Source organism: Sciurus vulgaris (genome assembly GCF_902686455.1).
Source record: "Sciurus vulgaris genome assembly, chromosome: 11".
In the NCBI taxonomy this organism is placed as follows: Eukaryota; Metazoa; Chordata; class Mammalia; order Rodentia; family Sciuridae; genus Sciurus; species Sciurus vulgaris.
Window position 1 is genome coordinate 91,935,994 of NC_136472.1, and position 17,900 is coordinate 91,953,893.

Consider the following 17,900-nt stretch of genomic DNA (forward strand, 5'->3'; position numbering starts at 1 on the left):
AGCATTTGACAATATACAACACCCCTTCATGCTGAAAACACTAGAAAATATAGGGATAGTAGGAATATACCTGAACATTGTAAAGTCTATTTATGCTAAGCCCATGGCCAACATCATTCTTAATGGAGAAAAACTGAAACCATTCCTTTAAAAACGGGAACAAGACAGGGATGTCCTCTTTCACCACTTCTAGTCAACATTGTCTTCGAAACTCTAGCCAGAGCAATTAGGGAGACTAAAGAAATTAAAGGGATACGAATAGGAAAAGAGGAACTTAAGCTGTCACTATTTGCGGATGACATGATTCTATATTTAGAGGATCCAAAAACCTCCTCCAGAAAACTTCTAGACCTCATCAATGAATTCAGGAAAATAGCAGGCTATAGAATCAACATGCATAAATCTACAGCATTTTTATATGCAAGCAATGAAACAGCTGAAAGGGAAATGAGGAAAACAACTCCATTTGCAATAACCTCAAAAAAAAATAAAATACTTGGGTATCAATCTAACCAAAGAGGTAAAAGATCTCTACAATGAAAACTACAAAACACTGAAGAAAGAAATTAAGGAAGACCTTAGAAGATGGAAAGATCTCCCATCTTCTTGGATAGGCAGAATTAATATTGTCAAAATGGCCATACTACCAAAAATGCTATACAGATTCAATGCAATTCCAATTAAAAATCGCAATGATGTACCTCACAGAAATAGAGCAAGCAATCATGAAATTCATCTGGAAGAATAAGAAACCCAGAATAGCTAGCGAAAGCAGTCCTTAGCAGGAAGAATGAAACAGGGGGTATCGCAATACCAGAACTTCAACTCTACTATAAAGCAATAATAACAAAAACAGCATGGTATTGGCACCAAAATAGACAGGTAGATCAATGGTACAGAATAGAAGACATGGACACAAACCCAAATAAATACAATTTTCTCATACTAGACAAAGGGGCCAAAAATATGCAATGGAGAAAAGATAGCCTCTTCAACAAATGGTGCTGGGAAAACTGGAAATCCATATGCAACAGAATGAAACTAAACCCCTATCTCTCACCCTGCACAAAACTCAACTCACAATGGATCAAGGACCTTGGAATCAGACCAGAGACCCTGCATCTTATAGAAGAAAAAGTAGGTCCAAATCTTCACCTTGTTGGCTTAGGATCAGACTTCCTTAACAGGACTCCCATAGCACAAGAAATAAAAGCAAGAATCAATAACTGGCATAGATTCAAACTAAAATGCTTTCTCTCAGCAAAGGAAACTATCAGCAATGCAAAGAGAGAGCCTACAGAGTGGGAGAATATCTTTGCCTCTCATACTTCAGATAGAGCACTAATTTCCAGAATATATAAAGAACTCAAAAAACTCTACACCAAGAATACAAATAACCCAATCAACAAATGGGCTAAGGAAATGAACAGACACTTCACAGAAGAAGATGTACAAGCAATCAACAGATATATGAAAAAGTGTTCAACATCTCTAGTAATAAGAGAAATGCAAATCAAAACTACACTAAGATTCCATCTCACCCTAATTAGAATGGCGATTATCAAGAACACAAGCAACAATAGTTGTTGGAGAGGATGTGGGGAGAAAGGTACACTCATACATTGCTGGTGGGACTGCAAATTAGTGCTGCCACTCTGGAAAGCAGTGTGGAGATTCCTTAGAAAACTTGGAATGGACCTACCATTTGACCCAGCTATCCCACTCCTTGGCCTATACTCAAAGGACTTAAAATCAGCACACTACAGAGATACAGCCACATCAATGTTCGTAGCGGCTCAATTCACAATAGCCAGACTATGGAACCAACCTAGATGCCCTTCAATTGATGAGTGGATAAAGAAACTGTGGTATATATATACAATGGAATATTACTCAGCTATAAAGAATAATAAAATTATAGCATTTGCAGGCAAATGGGTGAAATTGGAGAATATCATGTTAAGTGAGATAAGCCAATCTCACAAATCCAAAAGAGGAATGATCTCACTGATAAGTGGATGATGACACTTAATGGGGGGTGGGAGTGGGACAAGAATGGAGGAAGGAGGGACTGTATAGAGGGAAAAGAGAGGTGGGAGGGGTGGGGGGGAAGGAGAAAAATAATGGAATGAATCAAACATCATTACTCTATGTAAATTTATGAATATGCAAATGGTATGCTGGTACTCCAGGTACAAACAGAAACAACATGTATCCCATTTGTTTAAAATAAAAATAAATTTAAAAAAATAAGAAAAAATAGATTGAGTACAACTTTAAGGAGCAGCTGACACTTGTATAGAGTCATCCTGTCCTGCTAATATAGCAATGGAAAATAATGACAGATTTCTCCACCCATCGCCATATTTTCTACATTCTCTGCCCATTTTATCTTTTAGGCCACAAGTACATGACATGGGTTACACACGTATGACATTCTCTCCCTGTTGTGTAAATTGGTTTCTCCCATTATGTGGGAGGTAATTAGTGTGAAGACTGTATTTCTGTGGTCCCTGGACACATGGGTCCAAAAATATCTCTGGCAATTTGAGCTCATAGTCTCTGAGGCCCTTGCTGTGTCTGCTAGCAAGTCTATGTCTCCTTTGGGAACCATGATCTCTAACCCTACAGAGCTGAGAGTTGCAAGGATGGAAAGGACAAAGTTCCCAAATAGATAATTGGGAGTGACAAGAGGGGGCCACTTCTGCCCCCACCTCTTGCTTTGCAGGATAATTCACTGAGGGCCCTGTTTGCCAAACTCACCTTCAGCTCCCATGTTTCTTCCTAACATGAACACAGATTCCATATGTAGGTTTCTGACTTAATACACAGACTACAACCTGAAAGTTAATGTTCCACTACTCATAACACTTGTGTTAGTCCAGATCTTAGATCAGTAAGAATATGCCCTTGGGCACCAAGTGCCCTCTGCTCTTCTAAGTGATCTATAGGAACATTACATTATTTTACCAACTACTATTATATCTTTAATAAGTAAGCCAGGCATTTGTGCAAGAAATATCTGGGAGGAAAATGAGGATGGATCTTGAAGAGGTTGAAAGAACCAGCATACTGAGAAGGAGAAAGGAAGGTAAGGAGACAGGAAAGTAAGGAGAAAGGAAGATTTTGGACTGCAGTGCAGGCCTAGGAAAACCTTGTCAAGATTCAAGGAAGTCCTGCATCTCTCAGGGATGGGCCGCTTTAATATCCAGTCAACACTCTTCAGTTGGGACAGCCTGCAGGAAGTGGAACCTACAGAAGCAGGGATTTGGTGTGTAAAGAATGATGGAGCAGGGTCTGGGCAGGGGGGCTCTGTCCACTGCATTCTCAGTAGAAAAGCTAGGAGGTGCATGATACATTTTTGTGAACACCACAACTCTGTTCTAAGGATTGTACCATAGGAGTGAGCAAGAGAAACATGATCTGTGCCACATGGAGTATAATGTCTAATGGGGTCAATCACAGCTTGTGGGACAGTGCCATGAAGCTCAGAGGCAGGGCCTTCCAGCCCAGCTGGGATGCAGGGCTCAGAAAGGGATTCCTGAGGGACCATCAAGTGTAGCAGAGAAGAGCAAGACTCTGGACTTGAATACAAACCTCTCCACTTTCTGGTTTTGCTCTTGGGCAAGCTCATAATCCCTCTGTGCTTTTGTTTCCTCATCTACAGAGTGGGGAAAGTTGTACCTCATTTGTGTACAATGAATCAAAATGCAGTCTGTAAAAATAAAAAAATAATAAAAATAAATAAATACCAAAAAAAAAAAATAAAAAATAAACCCAGGTTGGTGGTTTTATTTTTTTTAATTCCTGATCTATAGCCTGTACTTTTTTTGTTGATTCTAACATTACAATGTGCCATTAAATATTTATGTTATGATTCCAACACCCTAACTTATTACATTTATTGAGGGACCGCAGATTTGAGTAGTTAAGAACGTAGGTTCTGATTGGAATCTTGGCCTGCCATGTACTAGCTGTATGACCTTCATAGGGTTGTGCACTTCATAGGGGTTTGTGATGATGAAATCATGTGATATTCCTACAGATCACTTAGAAGATGGAGGGCACTTGGTGCCCAGGTGTATTACTTCTCATAGCACAGAACTTGATATAATGAGGCCAACTTCGACTCTAGAAATGTGGGCTGCCAGTTCACTGAGGACTTTGTCTGACAGACTCTGTTCATTTTCCTGGAGTCAGAGAGCATCCATGAATGCCCACAGTGAAAATGCCATGCAGCAGCTTTATGATACCACAGGGCTTGTACCTTTAATTTGTGCTCAGTTGGGACTGTAGACAAAAAAGATAATCATCTGGTCCTCTCCTGTTGGGACCTCCTGTTGTTTCTGGATATTTGTCAGTGGACTCCCTTCTCCTGAAGCAAGGCTTCTTTTCAAGGATCTCAGGAGTTTCAGGGCAGTGTCCCATCCAATGCAGAATGAGTAGATGAAGCTACAAAATCTGTCTACCTTTGTCCTCCCCGACCCAAGTTGGTCATCTCTCCTTCCTGCACCAAGTCTCTTACATACAGGGAGCATCCAGGCAAATACAGCACACTTCTGTTAAAACCCAGAAATGAAGTCAAAGCATCTCTAGGTACGGTCAGCCAACCTCCCATTGACTTGGTCAGCCTCTCCTCTCAAGAAGGAAAGTCAGGTGACCTTTACCTGTACACATGGATCTTCAGGCTTGCAGGCCTGAAGCCTTTTTTATTATATTTCTTTTTTCCTCTCTTGTTGTTTGAAATTTGCCTTGCCCATACCTGTCTGCAAGCTCCTATTGATGCCTTATATTTCAAGTCTGGATTTGTCCATTTTTTCACTAATATGAGAACTGGAAGTCTTGCAATATTTCTTTCTTTCTTTCTTTCTTTCTTTCTTTCTTTCTTTCTTTCTTTCTTTCTTTCTTTCTTTCTTTTTTTTTTTTTTTTTTTAACTTTAGTAACCAATCCGGGGAATTGCTTCTTTCTGTTATCTTCTGATGTAAGAGGGCCCAGGGACCCATTAGCTTGAAATTTCATATTGTCAGTGGACTTAAGCCCCACTGATAAAATAGGTATGATTAGATTTTTTTCCAGTCAAAGACCCTTTTAAAGCAAGTATAGAAGAACAAATGTTCGTTTTACCTAGACTCTTACCTAGACTGTGATTGACTCACATTCTGTAGTTCTCTGGTTCACTGTGCAAAGTTCAAGTTGTCAGAACTTCTGAGCACTCTTCCACTGCTTAGAACCTGAACAGAAGCTGGGAAATATTACAGATGAGGATATGGCATCTGTTTCTTCCTGGGGCTGGATGAAGGGAAAGAGGGCAAAGGGAAGTCCTAGTTATTGGACTTTTACAATAGACCAAGCACTCTGTGAGATCGTTTATATGTGTTCTCTCACTGAATCCTCACAACCACCCTTTGAGGTGTGTACTCTGACCTTTGTTTTATGTAAGAGCAAATAGAGGTTCAGGAAGAATAAATACCTTGCTCATTATCCCACAGGGAGAAAGAATATTTGATAGTTGACTCCAAATCTCCTATTCACTTTCTCCCTCAATCCACTCAATTGCCTTTCTTACACCTGTTGGATCATCATTCTGCTGCTGACCATCCATTTCTGAAGCCTGTTCTCTCCTCCTTTGCTCACCTAATGCCAAGTCCTTGCATTTCTTCTTTTGCTGCCTTCTTCTTGGATCCGACCCATCCTTGCTGGCACTGTGCTGGCTTAGGCTTTTTTCTTGAAATAGCTGCAACAATTGGTCACTGTTGTAGTCAGCATTTTTTGCTGCTGTGACCAAAAGACCTGACAAGAATCATGTTAGAAGAGGAAAAGTTTATTTGGGGGTTCACAGTTTCAGAGGTCTCCATGCATAGATATCTGCCTCAATTTTTGGAGCTTGAGGTGAGGCTGGACATCATGGTTGAAGAGTGTGGTGGGGGAAGGTGGCTCAGAGCATGACCATCAGGAAGCAGAGAGAGCTCTGCTCAGCAAGGACAAAATATATACCCTAAAGGCACATCCTCAGGGGCCCACCTCCTCCAGCTACACCCTACCTGTCTACAGTTACCATCAAGTTAATCCCTATCAGGGAATTAATGCACTGACTAGGTTAAGGCTCTCATAACCCAATCATTTCACCTCTAAGTTCTCTTGCATTGTCGCATACCTGAGCTTTTGAGGGACACCTGATCTAAACCATAACAATCACTCAGTCCCTCTTTTTTTCTGTCTCCATCCTTGTAATCCACACTGTAGGGGGATCATCCTAAAATTGTGTTCTGAAGTTACCATTACCTTACTCAAAACCCTCAGTACTCTTCTCTGACAATGTTCTATGATTCCAAATCCTTAGTCTGATATTTCAAAGCTTCTTCAGTGGTTCCTCACAAATCCCTTATCTCCCATCTCTCATGATTCTTTTTAACACAAAACCTCCAGTCTATGCATACACATCTATCAGCTATTTGCCTCATGGCCTTCAGATTGTGCCCTCCCAGGCCTCTCTCACCTGAAGTCACAGTCCAATCACCAGTTGGAATGGTGGCACCTTGTTTGGAAGACCCTCCAAACTTATTCACTTATACTGAGCAAAGACCTCTGACAAAACTGTTTGCCTTTTTACAGCAAGGTCACTTCCTCTGGGACATGGAAAATGTAGAAGGTGAGGACTTGAGTTTCTCCCTAACCCCCTTTCTTCAATTGCTTCTATCACAAAACCCAGGTGCATTGCAGGTGCCACGTCAAAATGAGTTAGTTACTTATGGAGAAACAAAAAGAAATATTTCCAAAGAGAGGGTGGACATAAATCTAAACAAGTAAAGCTAGAGGCCAAGATCAGTAGAAATTGACAGTCCTGACCTGTGTCTTGAAGCCAGAGATGTCTTCCTGAATTGCTGCAGGTCTTGTGTAAATTGTCTCTCTCCCTCCTGTCTCAGCCCACTGAGCTATTTCAGTAGCATTAGCATCCTCTAAATATGCATGCTGACTCTCTCACTCTGCTGCTGCTCTTCTTTCTCTCTGATATCTGATCTTCTTTACTCCTTTTTCCTTCCTTTCTTATGTCTTCTACAAGGCTCCTTAGGGGAGGACAAGATCTGGCAAAATTAGGCTTTTGGGAAGCCACATTCCAGATCTTTTCAGAGAGCTTTTCTGACATATCCCAAAGAGTTAATGTAGTTCCCAGAATGTGGACCAAACCTCAGCATTTCTGGGTGAAGAGTGTCGGTTTCAGAGGAGACTCAGGATTTGCAACAAAGTGCTTCTGAATTTTGATTTGGGGTATGCTGTTTTCTTTCTTTATTTTTTGACACTATCAGCCTGAAAAGATCTGTGGCTTCCCACAAACATTTCTTACTATGAAACAATGTGTGAGGATCTAGGGCAGAGAGGATGTAGGCCAACTACTGTGGGTTGCATTTAAATATTTACTAATTTCATTTTCAGGTTCCCAGGCTTATTCATTTCTGATTTCAGCTCCCAGGTGACTATTTATCTTTATAATAATTCATCAGGTACTCTGAGAGGCCTGTGCAGTTTTAGAAATAAGACAGAGAGGGTCCATCACTGTAAGATAACTGACATTTGGACAGCATGTCCCAGACTACAAAGCACTGTCATGTGTATTGTTATATTTAATAATTGTATTAACTCTGTGAGGTGGCCCTTACTGAACATAGTGTGTAGATTTGGAAACTGAGGTAAGATGTGGAAAGAGAATGCAGTGTGTTCTTTTTATTGTTTATTTAGTTATACATGACAGCAGAATGTATTGTACAAAAGGGAGTACAACTTTTCATTTCTCCTGTTGTGCACCATGTAGAGTCACACCATTCATATAACTATACATGTACATAGGGTAATGATGTTTATCTCATTCACTATCTTTCCTTCCCTCACCCCCACCTCTCCTTTCATTTCCCTCCACACAATCCAGGATTTCTCCATGTTTTCATTACCTCCTCCCTCCCCACCACCATTATATGTAAGTATTGACTTACCAGAGAAAACATTCAGCCTTTAGTTTTTTGAGATTGGCTTATTTCACTTAGCATGATATTCTCCAGTTCCATCCATTTACCTGCAAATGCCATAATTTTATTCTTCTTCTTGGCTGAGTAATAGTACATTCTATAATATACCACAGTATCTTTATCCATTCATCTATTGAAGGGCATCTAGGTTGGCTCCATAATCTAGCTATTGTGAATTGAGCTACTATAAACCTTGCTGTAGATGCATCACTGTAGTATGCTGATTTTAAGTCCTTTGGGTAAAAACCAAGGAGTGGGATAGCTGGGTCAAATGGTGGTTGCATTTCAAGTTTTCTGAGAAATCTCCATACTGCTTTCCAGACTGGCTGCACCAATTTGCAATCCTACCAGCAATGTATGAGTGTACTTTTCCCCCACATCCTCACCAACACCTATAGTTGCTTGTATTCCTCATAATAGCCAATACAGTGTTATATGAATGTTTTTAAGGTGACAGACACTGCAAGGTACTTTTGGGCAGCACCTCATTAAATCTTCACAACACTCTAAAGAAATAGAATTAAAGGATGGGGAGGGATCCCTACAAAGATTCCACACCTAGCATACCTCTGTGTGTACCAGAAGGTCTGGCATCTCTGGGTCCTCACTAAGTAGTAGAGAACCATACAGACCAGGTGACTGCTGGTCTACCATTCAGTGTTCCAAGAAAATTGAGATAAGGCCTTTCTACCACTGCAAAGCACCAGTGCCATGAGATTGGAGAACAGGCCTATGAAAATGCTCCATGCTCTGGGTCTGGTATCCCCTAGCCACTGCCTAAAGTTAGGTGATCCAGGGAAGAAACTTCTGATCCTATGGGTGGTACCAACAGGGATATAATGGAAGCTCAGTCACGGCCGAAGGGATAAACTAGTTCAGAATAGTCCTGTAAGGTCTTAGAAAATTACTTTGTCATTTAAACTATAGCCCAAAAATGTAGGCCACAATTGTACATGAAACCTTAATAAAGTGGCTTCCAACAGAGGAAGAAAAACGTCCCAATATAATGTCTAAAGTATCCATAATACAACTGACCAAACAGTATGTATGGCCATTAGTCATATCAAGAATTAGGACAATTGCAGTTTGAAGAAGAAAAGATAATCAACTAATGCCAATACTGAAATTAATGAGATGCTGGAACTATCTGCTGAAGATTTTAAAGCAGCCACTATAAAAGTGCTTCAACAAGTAATTGCAAATTCTCTTTAAAAAATGAAGAAAAAATTAGAAAATCTAAGTAAATGAATAGAAGTCATAAAAAGAATAAAATGAAGTTATAGAATTGAAAAATGTAATGATCAAACAAAAATTCAGAGGATGGGCTTAACAGGAGAGGAGCAATGACAGAATCAGTGAGTTTGAAGGAAGATCAATAGATTTATTCAATCTCATCAATAGAGAGGGAGAGAAAACCAGACAAAAATCACTTTAACAGAAATTTAGGGTGCTATGGGACAACCATACCTAACATTCAAATCTCTTGGAATGAAAGAGAAAGAATGGGACTAAAAAAGTAATCAAAGAAATAATCACTGAAAACTTTCTCAATTTGCCAAAAGGCATAAATGTACAGATTTAAGATGCGAAATTAAATCCAAATAAGATAAACTCAAAGAAATACATGCCATGATATGTCATAAAACTTAAAAACTAAAGAAAAAGGCTTCTCAGAGCAGGGAGGGCAGCTAGTTTTCCCCAGGAAGCCCTGCTCCCTCGGGTGGTGGGCTCCTTCCAGATGGCCAGCTTCTTGGAGCAGGCCCCCCAGTGAGAGCCTTTCCACACAGAGCCAGCTCCAAGCCCTGGAACCAGTAGTGGGCTAGGGGCAGCTTTCTTCGGAAGCACTGCATTATCAAGTTCCTCCAAGACTTCAGGCTACTGAAGGCTGGGAGGTGATATACTGGAAATCTACAGGGACACTATAAGCCAATAGAGGAAATCTGCAATATCTCAGAGTCCCACTGACATCTGACCAATATGAGAAAACAAGGGAAGAAAATGTCCCAAACAAACCTAGATACTATATCAATAAAACCCAATGACAGCACAGCAGAAGAAATGTCTGAAAGGGAGTTCAGAATGTACATACTAAAACGATCAGGGAAGCAAATGAGAAGATGAAAGAGCAAATGCAGACATTAAATGATCACACCAACCAACAGTTAAAAGAGCAAATACGGGAAGCAAGAGATCATTTCAATAAAGAGTTAGAGATACTGAAAAAAAAGCAAACAGAAATCCTTGAAATGAAGGAAACAATAAACCAAGTTAAAAACTCCATAGAAAGCATAACCAATAGGATAGAACACCTGGAAGACAGAACCTCCAACATTGAAGACAAAATATTTAATCTTGAAAACAAAGTTGACCAAACAGAAAAGATGGTAAGAAATCATGAACAGAATCTACAAGAATTATGATATCATGAAAAGACCAAATTTAAGAATTATTGGGATTAAGGAAGGCTTAGAGAAACAAACCAAAGGAATGAACAATCTATTCAATGAAATAATATCAGAAAATTTCCCAAATCTGAAGAATGAAATGGAAAACCAAGAACAAGAGGCTTATAAGACTCCAAATATACAAAATTACAACAGACCCACACCAAGGCACATTATTATGAAAATACCTAACATTCAAAATAAAGACAGAATTTTAGAGGCCGTGAGAGAAAAGAATCAAATTACATTCAGGGGGAAACCAATAAGAATATCAGCAGATTTTTCAATCCAGACCCTAAAAGCTAGAAGGGCCTGGAACAACATTTACTGAGCTCTGAAAGAAAATGGATGCCAACCAAGAATCTTATACCCAGCAAAACTTACTTTCAGATTTGATGATGACATAAGATCCTTCCATGATAAACAAAAGCTAAAGGAACTTACAGAGAGAAAGCCAGCATTACAAAACATTCTCAGCAAAATATTCCATGAGGAAGAGATGAAAAACAACGATGTAAATCAGCAACGGGAGGAACTAGCCTAAAGGAATAGCCAAATAAAGGAGAAACCAAATCATGTCAAGAAACAAAAATGAGTCAAATGACTGGGAATACAAATCATATCACAATAATAACCGTGAATGTTAATGGCCTGAACTCATCAATCAAAAGACATAGACTGGCAGATTGGATTAAAAAGAAAAATCCAACAATATGCTGCTTACAAGAGACTCATCTCATAGAAAGAGATACCCATACTAAAGGTGAAAGGATGAGAAAAAACATACCATGCACATGGACACAGTAAAAAAAGCTGGAGTATCCATCCTCATTTCAGATAATGTGGACTTCAAGCCAAAACTAGTCAGAAGGGATAAAGAAGGACATTACATACTGCTTCAGGGAAGCGAAAATCAGCAAGACATAACAATCATAAATATCTATTCCCTGAACATTGGCTCATCCATGTACTTCAAACAAATCCTTCTCAATTGCAGAAATCAAATAGACCACAACACAATAATACTAGGTGATTTTAACAAGCCTCTCTCACCATTGAATAGATCGTCCAAACAAAAATTGAATAAAGAAACCATAGATCTCAATAACACAATCAACAATTTAGACTTAACTGACATATATAGAATATACCATCCAACAAAGAACGAATACACTTTCTTCTCAGCAGCACATAGATCCTTCTCTAAAAGAGACCATATTTTATGCCACAAACCTACTGTTAGCAAATATAAGAAGATAGAGATACTACCTTGTATTCTATCAGATCATAATGGACTGAAATTAGAAATAAATGACAGAATGAAAAACAGAAACTTCTCCAATACTTGGAGATTAAATAATACGCTAATATATGATGAATGGATAACAGGAGACATCAGGAGGGAAATAAAAAATTCTTAGAAGTAAACGAGAACAAAGACATATCATATCAAAATCTCTGGGACACTATGAAAGCAGTACTTAGAGGAAGATTTATTTCATGGGGCCCATTCAACAAAAGAAGTAGAAATCAACAAATAAATGACTTAACACTACAACTCAAAGCCGTAGAAAAAGAAGAGCAGACCAACACCAAAAGTAGTAGAAGACAGGAAATAGTTAAAATCAGAGCCGAAATCAACGAAATTGAAACAAAAGAAACAATCGGAAAAATTAACAAAATAAATAGTTGGTTCTTTGAAAAAATAAACAAAATTGATAAACTAACAAAGAGAAAGAGGGACAAAACTCAAATTACTAAAATTCGGAACGAACAAGGAAATATCACAACAGACAAGAATGAAATACAAAACATAATTAGAAGCTATTTTGAAAATCTATACTCCAACAAAACAGAAAACCTCGAAGATATCAACAAGTTTCTAGATACATATGAATTACCTAAACTGAACCAGGAGGATATACACAACTTAAATAAATCAATTTCAAGCAATGAAATAGAAGAGGTCATCAAAAGCCTAACAACAAAGAAAAGTCTGGGACCAGATGGGTTGTCAGCCGAGTTCTAGAAAACTTTTATAGAAGAGCTCGTTCCAATACTCCTCAAAGTATTCCATGAAATAGAAGAGGAGGGAACCCTCCCAAACTCATTCTATGAAGCCAATATCACCCTGATACCTAAACCAGACAGAGACACATCGAGGAAAGAAAATTTCAGACCAATATCCTTAATCAACATCCACGCAAAAATTCTCAACAAAATTTTAGCAAATCGCATACAAAAATATATTAAAAAGATAGTGCACCACGATCAAGTGGGTTTTATCACAGGCATGCAAGGTTGGTTCAACATCCAGAAATCAATAAATGTCATTCACCATATCAACGGACTTAAAGTTAAGAATCACATGATTATTTCAATGATGCAGAAAAAGCATTCGATAAAATACAGCATCCCTCCATGCTCAAAACACTAGAAAAAATTGGGGTAGTGGGAACATTCCTTAACATTGTAAAGGCCATCTACACTAAGCCCATGGCCAATATCATTCTAAATGGTGAAAAACTGAAAGCATTCCCCCTAAAAACTGGAACAAGGCAGAGATGCACTCTTTCACCACTTCTATTCAACATTGTTCTTGAGACTCTAGCCAGAGCAATTAGACAAACCAAAGAAATTAAAGGGATACGAATTGGAAAAGAAGAACTCAAACTATCCCTGTTCACTGATGACATGATTATATGTTTAGAGGAACCTGGAAATTCCACCAGAAAACTCTTAGAACTCATAAGTGAATTCAGTAAAGTAGCAGGTTACAAGATCAATGCTCATAAATCCAATGCATTTTTATACATAAGTGATGAATCTTCAGAAAGAGAAATTAGGAAAACTACCCCATTCACAATAGCATCGAAAAAAATAAAATACTTGGAAATCAGTCTCACAAAAGAGGTGAAAGACCTCTACAATGAGAACTACAGAACACTAAAGAAAGAAATTAAAGAAAACCTTAGAAGATGGAAAGATCTCCCATGTTCTTGGATAGGCAGAATTAATATTGTCAAAATGGCCATACTACCAAAAGTGCTATACAGATTCAATGCAATTCCAATTAAAATCCCAATGATGTACCTTACAGAAATAGAGCAAGCCATTATGAAATGCATCTGGAAGAATAAAAACCCCAGAATAGCTAAAGCAATCCTCAGTAGAAAGTGCGAAGCAGGGGGTATCACAATACCAGATCTTCAACTCTATTACAAAGCAATAGTAACAAAAACGGCATGGTATTGGTACCAAAATAGACAGGTAGATCAATGGTACAGAATAGAGGACACGGACACAAACCCAAATAAATACAATTTTCTCATACTAGACAAAGGGGCCAAAAATATGCAATGGAGAAAAGATAGCCTCTTCAACAAATGGTGCTGGGAAAACTGGAAAACCATATGCAACAGAATGAAATTAAACCCCTATTTCTCACCCTGCACAAAACTCAACTCACAATGGATCAAGGACCTCAGAATCAGACCAGAGACCCTGCATCTTATAGAAGAAAAAGTAGGTCCAAATCTTCACCTTGTTGGCTTAGGATCAGACTTCCTTAACAGGACTCCCATAGCACAAGAAATAAAAGCAAGAATCAATAACTGGCATAGATTCAAACTAAAATGCTTTCTCTCAGCAAAGGAAACTATCAGCAATGCAAAGAGAGAGCCTACAGAGTGGGAGAATATCTTTGCCTCTCATACTTCAGATAGAGCACTAATTTCCAGAATATATAAAGAACTCAAAAAACTCTACACCAAGAATACAAATAATGCAATCAACAAATGGGCTAAGGAAATGAACAGACACTTCACAGAAGAAGATGTACAAGCAATCAACAGATATATGAAAAAATGTTCAACATCTCTAGTAATAAGAGAAATGCAAATCAAAACTACCCTAAGATTTCATCTCACCCCAATTAGAATGGCGATTATCAAGAACACAAGCAACAATAGTTGTTGGCGAGCATGTGGGAAAAAGGTACACTCATACACTGCTGGTGGGGTTGCAAATTAGTTCAGCCACTCTGGAAAGCAGTATGGAGATTCCTCAGAAAGCTTGGAATGGAACCACCATTTGACCCAGCTATTCCACTCCTTGGCCTACACCCAAAGGACTTAAAATCAGCATACTACAGAGATACAGCCACATCAATGTTCATTGCTGCTCAATTCACCATAGCCAGATTGTGGAACCAACCTAGATGTCCTTCAATTGATGAATGGATAAAGAATCTGTGGCATATATATACAATGGAATAGTACTCAGCCATAAAGAATGATAAAATTATGGCATTTGCAGGCAAATGGATGAAATTGGAGAATATCATGCTAAGTGAGATAAGCCAATCTCAAAAAACTAAAGAATAATGATCTCGCTGTTAAGTGGATAAGGACATATAATGGGGGGTGGGAGGGGTTAGCGTTAGGGTTAGGATTAGGTTTAAGGAGGGTGGTAAGAATGGAGGAAGGAAGGACTGCATGGAGGGAAATGAGTGGTGGGAGGGGTGAGAGGGGTGGTGGGAAGGGAAAAAAATAACAGAATGAATCAAACAACATTACCCTATGTAAATTTATGATTACACAAATGGTATGCCTTGACTCCATGCACAAATACAGAAATAACATGTATCCCATTTGTTTACAATAAAAAAAAAAGAAAAGCAAAAGACAAAAAATCTTAAAACAATCAAGGGGGATGGTGCATGAGGTATATAGGAACATCAATCTGAATTCTGATTTCTCATTCAGAAAAAGTAGTCCAGTATGTTTCAAAACTACCACCTTTAAACTCTATTTGGTGAAGCTATTCTTCAGGCATGAAGGAGTAATAAAAATATCCTCAGACAAAGGAAAAATGAAATGAATTTATTACTAGCAGTTCCACACTTAAAGAATGCCTAAAGGAAGGTCTTATAACAGAAAGCAAATGATACCAGACAGTGGCTTCCAATTTTAAAAAGGAAAAGAGAATAATAGAATTGGTAAATATGAGGTAATAGAATAGATTATCTTTATCTTTATGACTTTCTCAAGTCGTAGTTATGATTGAAATAAAAGTTACAACAACATCTGCTGTGATGCTCAACATGTTGTGAAGATAGTTGAAAATATTATGTTGTTTTTGTCAGCTTCTATGTTGCTGTGACCAAAAGGTCTGATGAGAACAATTTAAAGGTTGAAATTTTTATTCTGGCTCATGGTTTCTGTAGTTCAATCCATCGTTGGCTGACTCCATAGTTCTGCACCCAAGGTGAGTCAGAGCATCATGAGCATCATGGTGGATGGGTATGGCCGCCCAGGACAGGGCATCCAGGAAGCAGAGACACATCTACTCATCAAGGACAAAATATAAACCCTGAAGCCACACCCCCAGTGACCTATGTCGTTCAGCAACATACTGCCCGTCTACAGTTACCACCCAGTAAATCCTTATCAGTTGATTAATCTATTTATTAAATCACATCTCTCATAATCTGATCATTTGATCCCTGGAAATTCTTGCATTTTCTTACACAGAAACTTTTGGAGGACATCTCTTATCTAAACCATAACATATATTTAAAATATGGGGAGGGTAAATAGACCTAAATGGATGTAAAGTTTCAATTTCTTACTGAAAGTGATAAAACTCAGAAAAACTATTCAACTGTGACAAGTCACGGGTACACAGCAGTTTATATACTAATCACTAAGAGTATTAAAGCAATATACTAAAAAACAATGTAAGTAAAACTTAATTGAACTCCAATAAATGTTTGAGTAACTCAATGCATGGGAGCAAACAGAGAAAGAGAAACAGAGGGGAAACAAAAAACCCAGGAAGACATAAGCCCATAAATATCAATAATTTAAAAAATAGATTAAATGCTCTAAATATGAATTAAAAGACAAAAATAGGTGAGAAATTTTTCAAAAGAACTATGTGCTATCTATAATTCACATCAAATACAATGGTATAGGTCGGTGCTGTCTTTTATATAGGAGGTGTTCCCCCAAAACTCATGTATAAGACAATATAAGAATGTTCAGAGGTGAAATGATTAGATCATGAGAGCTGTAATCTGATTGGTGGGTTAATCCACTGATAAAGATTAACTTGGAGGTAATTGTAGGCAGGTAGGGTATCATAGGTGGAATCAGGTGGTATGCCTTTGGGGTTTATATTTTGTCCCTTATGAGAGGAACTCTCTTTCTGCTTCCTGTTGCCATGTCCTGAGTTACTTTCCTCCCCCAAGCCCTTCCACCATGATGTTCACCTTAGGTCAAGAGTTTTGGAGTTGGCTGACAATGGATTAAACCTCTAAAACTGTGAACCAAAAAAACCTTTTTTACTCTAATTGTTCTGGTCAGGTCTTTTGGTCTCAGCAATGCAAAAGCTAACTAAAACAGTAGGTTAAAGTAAAAGAATGGAAAAAGATATATCATGATAATATTAATTAATAAACAAAAGTGGCTATAATAATATTGGGTAAAGTTGAAAAGAAAAAGCAAAGAAAATTGCTAGGGACAAAAAGGGACAATAACATAACATTAAAGCAATCAACCCATTAAGAAGACATAGTAATTTTAAATGTGTATATATCAGAGAGCTTCAAAATAACTGAAGGAAAAATTGACAGAACTGAAAAGAGACATCAATCCACAATTATAGTTGAGAAAACCAACACCTTACTATCAGCAATTGATAAAATTACTAGGCAGAAAATTGAAAGGTATAGAAAAATCGACAACACCAATAACCAATAGGATCTAATTGACATTTACAGAACAGTAAATCAAATGCCACCAAAGCATACATTCATATGCCTACTGAACATTCACAAGGTGTATGGTGTATTGTACATCATAAAACAAACCTAACATGCATAAAATAATTGAAACCACATAGAGTTTCCTTAGCCACCATAATTGAATCAAACTTGAGACAAGAACATACTCAAAACTTGAAATTTAAAAAAGACCCTTTTAAAAATTTTCAGATCAAAGAGATGTCTCAAAGGAAATAAAGAAGCAGGTAAAACTGAATGTAAATGAAACTGGAGCACGAAATTTTTGATGAGAGAGGTTTTTATAGCATTAAATGCTTATATTAAAAAGAAGATCTCAAATCAATAATTTAAGTTTCTACTTTAAGAAACTATAAAAAATTAACCTACAGAAGGCAGAGGTAAAGAAACAATAGTAAAAATGAACAAAAATAAACATAACATGGATTTCATGTAAAACCTGTAATTTTACAAGATGAGATTGAGGGAGATAGGTTAGATGATGCACAGAATTTCTCTGTATTATTTCTTAAAACTGTATAAGAATTTACAATTACATTAAAGTAAAAATTTGAATTTAAGGTATTGAAAATGTTTTTCAGTCCTCTAAGTTATCTTAACTATTGATCCACAAAATTCAGTAGTATTATAAT